This window comes from Hordeum vulgare, chromosome 2H (genome assembly GCF_904849725.1).
Source record: "Hordeum vulgare subsp. vulgare chromosome 2H, MorexV3_pseudomolecules_assembly, whole genome shotgun sequence".
Taxonomy (NCBI): Eukaryota; Viridiplantae; Streptophyta; class Magnoliopsida; order Poales; family Poaceae; genus Hordeum; species Hordeum vulgare.
The window spans coordinates 588215748-588221101 of record NC_058519.1 but is presented as its reverse complement, the minus strand read 5'-3'; positions in this window follow the sequence as shown (position 1 = coordinate 588221101).

Below are 5354 nucleotides of genomic sequence, written 5' to 3'. Positions count from 1 at the left end.
GAACGTGGAGATCGAATAGAGACGGGAAATGAGCACTAGTAGTACTGCTGTAGGCACTAGCGAGGAGAGGCCGGAGGAGGAAAGCGAGGTAGGTGGCGGTACAGGTCGCGTGGGGGGAAGATATCGGTGATGTATGCGCCAAGATACGCCCGATTATTTGTGCCTGCCGCTGCTGAGGTCGATGTACTATCGTGCTGGAAGAAAAGAAAACGAGCTGTACGACGATGGCTGCTGTTTTGCTCCCTGCGGGGGCCCCGAGCCTTCGGATGATTATCCACTCGTGTCTCCCATTCTTATTCTTATTCTCGATATACATCCTAGCTAAATTTAAGGTTTTATTAAGAGATTGCATACGAATGAATGTAGGCATATTTTAGAGTGTAGATTAACTCATTTTGTTTTGTATGTAGTTTTTTAGTATTTTTTTTTAAAAAACTTATATTTAGAAACGGAGGGAGCTGAACGATAATAAGATCCAAGCTAGCTGATATGATGATCTAAAGAACGGGAGTGACCGGACGACATGACATAGGGTGTGTTTGGCAGCCGTTTCAATCGGGTCTCGCTAGCTTAAAGCTTGGCTCATCACAGGCTGATTGAGTAAATGCAGCATTTAAATTAACACCTTCAACATGTTTGGTTGACCGCATCTAGTTCTTCCGCATTAGGGGATAATTTAGTGCATGGTGTTTGGTTGACTGTATTGTCCGGACTCACACATAAGCATGATGTTTGATTACACACACGGTATGAGGTGTATTAATCGTGTATCTTATATGATGAGGTCATCTTACACATAATCACATATGTCACACCAACACCACAACAGTGCGATCACGACAAACTACACGATGATGATGAAGTTCTTCACCCCAAGGTGTGGCACCACCTTGCGAGCTTCAATGTTGTCAGATTCAACATTGCATGCTAGCTTTCACACAAGCTTGGCGTAAGCATCTTCTGCCGCGTGCCTAGTCTTAAACCCTCATGGTTGTTGTTGCTGTTGTTATATGTTGTAACTTGTTAATTCCAAGCTTCCCATGAACTGTAAACTTATGGTGCCCTCCCGACAAACAACGTGCACCATTTGCCCTAGCAGTGTACAAGAGCAACATTTGAAGCAGCAAGCAAAGGAACAAACAAGAAGCAAGCAATGGAGCAATCAAGCAGCAAGCAATGTAGCACAAGCAGTAAGCATGTGTGATCATATGACATAGCAAGTTCAACCTAGCACTACTATGGTGTCATCCTACCACCACATCCAAAAGAAGGTGTCATCCTACCACCACAAGTTTACGATCCACGAGGGGTTAGTATATCCCACCTCAACAAAATATATAGACCATCAAACGGTTTTGAAGCCCTAATGGTGGTTGCCACCTCCTTCACGGTCTCAGTCATGCTAGTGAAGACACTAATCTCCTCGTTCATCACATCGCCCTCTTCCTATTCCTATCGACCATAGGGACATGCTCAAATGACTTGTCGGGGCTATGAAGGACAACATCTACATATCGGGTGCCTAGGATACTTGGTGGTTGCTAGGCCGAAGGAGAATCGAGAGCCTCACCGGATCCCATGGCATGCTTGCGGTTGTCAGGCTAAAGGAGAAGATATGATGCATCTGATTGTAGTTCTGAATGGGTGTGTTGAGAAACTCATCGTCCTTGGGTTGGTCCTAAGATAGACGCACATGTGTTGTTAGTTGCAAGTAGGCAATGATTGACAGTGTAAAAAACAAGAGGGCACTTAGCTAACTGCGACATGGCCGATGTAGTGCTCTGCCTCTAGAACGATATAGCAAGTGTCGTGATCTCATGAGGCGTCGCTAAGATCTCTGAGCTTGGTCACTTGGATCCATCGAGCTCTCCACTTTCTAAGGTGGTTGTACACCTTGGTGGTGGTCACCTCGTGGCCACAGAACTCGAACACCCGCTTTGCAACGGTATTCAAGGGCACCTCTTTGAAGCCCTTGTCAGTCCTAAACCCACTGGAGATGACCTCACACATCTTGTTCAACACAAACTTGGATATGAACGGCTGTTGATGGGGTTGTACATTAGGGGTAGGCCCATGAACCTGCCTCCCAGGGCCCACCTAAGACCTCACATGGACATTGATACGTCTCCATCGTATCTACTCTTCCGAACTCTTTTGCCCTTGTTTTAGACTCTAATTTGCATGATTTGAATGGAACTAACCCGGACTGACGCTGTTTTTAGCAGAGTTGCCATGGTGTTGTTTTTGTGCAGAAATAAAAGTTCTCGGAATGTCCTAAAAATTTACAGAGAATTTTTCTGGAATAAAAGAAAAATACCTGCGCAAAGATCCATCGGAGGAGGTGGACCAGTGGGCCACAAGCCCACAGGCCGCGGCCACCCCCCTGGCCGCGCCGTGAGGGCTTGTGGGGCCCACGTGGCTCCACCGCCCCCAAACTCAGCTCTATATCTTCTGTCTCGCCCGGAAAAAAAATAAGAGAGAAGGTTTCATCGCATTTTACGATACGGAGGTGCCGCCACATCCTGTTCTTCATCTGGAGGGCAGATCTGCAGTCCGTTTCGGGCTCCGGAGAGGGGAAATCGTCGCCATCGTCATCATCAACCTTTCTCCATCGACAATTCCATGATGCTCTTCATCGTTCGTGAGTAATCTCATCGTAGGCTTGTTGGACGGTGATGAGTTGGATGAGATCTATCATGTAATCGAGTTAGCTTTTGACGGGGATTGATCCCTAGTATCCACTATGTTCTAGATTGATGTTGCTACTACTTTGCCATGCTTAATGCTTGTCACTAGGGCCCGAGTGCCATGATTTCAGATCTGAAGCTATTATGTTGTCGCCAATATATGTGTGTTTTAGATCCTACCTTGCAAGTTGTAGTCACCTACTATGTGTTATGACCCGGCAACCCCGGAGTGACAATAGCCGGAACCACTCCCGGAGATGACCATAGTATGAGGAGTTCATGTATTCACCACGTGTTAATGCGTTGGTACGGTTCTTTATTAAAAGGAGAACCTTAATATCCCGTAGTTTCCATTAGGACCCCGCTGCCACGGGAGGGATGGACAATAGATGTCATGCAAGTTCTTTTCCCTAAGCACGTATGACTACATACGGAATACATGCGTGCATTAGATTGACGAACATGAGCTAGTTACTTATCTCTACGTGTTATAGCTGTTACATGATGAATCACATCCGTAATACTCATCCATCACCGATCCACTGCCTACGAGTCTTTTACTACTGGTCCTTGCTACGTTACTTTGTCCAGGCTTGTCCCTTGCTACAAAAGGGATTGGACCACTTTGCTGCTACTGCTGTTACTGTGCTGTTACTCTGATGTTCCTTGCTACTTCGTTGTTACTTGTTGCAAGATCCTTTTCCGACACTGTTGTCGGGGAAGAATAGTCACTCGCCCACGTGCAACCTACTGGCGTCATTGATACAACAGTTAGGAATAGTCTGCCGTCAACAGATCGTTTCTGGCACCGTTGCTATCATACTACCTTGCTACTGATACTTTGCTTGCAGACACTAATCTTTCAGGTGTGGTTGAATCTGACAAACTCAGTTACTAATACTTGAGAATATTCTTTCGTTTCACCTTGAGAGCGAATCAACAAATTTGGCTCGAATACTCTACCCTAACTGTTGCGATCCCCTACACTTGTGGGTTATCAAGACCTTTTTCTGGCGCCGTTGCCGGGGAAGCACAACTATATTCTCCGAGTCACTTGGGATTGACGTATGCTAATCACTATGAGGAATCCGAAAGATCCAAGAATTAAAATCTTGCCTTCCACTACAAGGAGAGGTAAGGAATTGCCATCTAGCTCTGCACTTGATTCACCTTCAATTTTGAGTAAGTTTGCGACTTCGCCTCCTGCTAGAAATCTTGATATGTCGCCTGTGCTTGATGATGCTACTTCTGCTGCTTATGATGCTATGCTTGATACTATGCCTGATGATGCTATGCTTGATATGCCTTCGATGCCTGATACTGCTTTGCGACTAGGTGCCCTTGATGCACAAATTGCTAGAGTTGCTGCTAGATGTGATGATACTTCTGAAACTGCTGATACTATTGAAGTAGAACCAGCTACTATGCCTGAATTGCCTGTCATGCCTGATACGCGCTATGTTATGGAGGGAGAGATAGCTAAGGACTTTCTTGTGTGTAAGGATAGCTATGATGTTGAGAAATTACTGCGCAAGTGGAAAGAAAAATCTCTGAACGCTAGGATGAAATACGACCCGAAGTTTGCTACTTCGCCTATCTTTGTCACCGATAAGGATTATGAATTCTCTGTCGACCCTGAGTTAACCACTCTAGTCGAATCTGATCCTTTTCACGGTTATGAGTCTGAAACGGTTGTAGCCCATCTTACCAAACTGCACGATATAGCCACCCTATTCACTAGTGAGGAAAAGATCCGCCACTACTATATCCTCAAGTTGTTTCCTTTCTCGCTAAAGGATGATGCTAAGACCTGGTTCACTTCTCTTGCTCCTGGTTGTGTGCGTAGCCCCCAGGACATGGTCTACTACTTTTCTGAAAAATATTTCCCTGCCCATAAGAAGCAAGCTGCCTTGCAGGAAATATACAACTTTGCTCAAGCTGAAGAAGAGAGTCTCCCACAAGCTTGGGGAGGCTCATCCAGCTAGTGAATGCTTTGCCTGATCACCCTCTTGAGAAGAATGAAATACTTGATATCTTCTATAATGGACTTACTGATGCTTCCAAAAACCACCTAGATAGTTGTGCCGGTAGTGTTTTTAGGGAACGAACCATAGAACAAGCTGAGATTTTGTTGAATAACATCTTGTGCAATGAGAATGCTTGGACTATTCCCGAACCACCTCCTAAGCCAACTCCGAAGAAAAGAGGTATTCTATTCCTCAGTCCTGAAGATATGCAAGAAGCCAAGAAATCTATGCGAGAGAAAGGCATTAAATCTGAAGATGTCAAAAATCTACCACCTATCGAAGAGATCCATGGTCTCGATAACCCGATACAGGTAGTAGAAGTAAATTCTCTGCGTAGGTTTGATGACAGTGATATTCCTTTTGATAAACCTGCGAGCTTATGCATGGATGAATTTGATAACTTCGTTGCCAAACAACAGAGTTTCAATGATTATGTTAGCAGACAATTGGAACATAATGCTCGTATGCTTAGTCATTTAAGTGCTTGTGTGGACAGAAATGTCAATGATCTTAAGCTTATGAGTAAACATGCCTCTATGGTTACTACTCAGGTAGAACAAGTACTTAAAGCTCAAAATGACTTGCTCAATGAGTTGAATGACAATTCCGTCAGAGTCGTCACTAGAGGCGGTAGAATGAC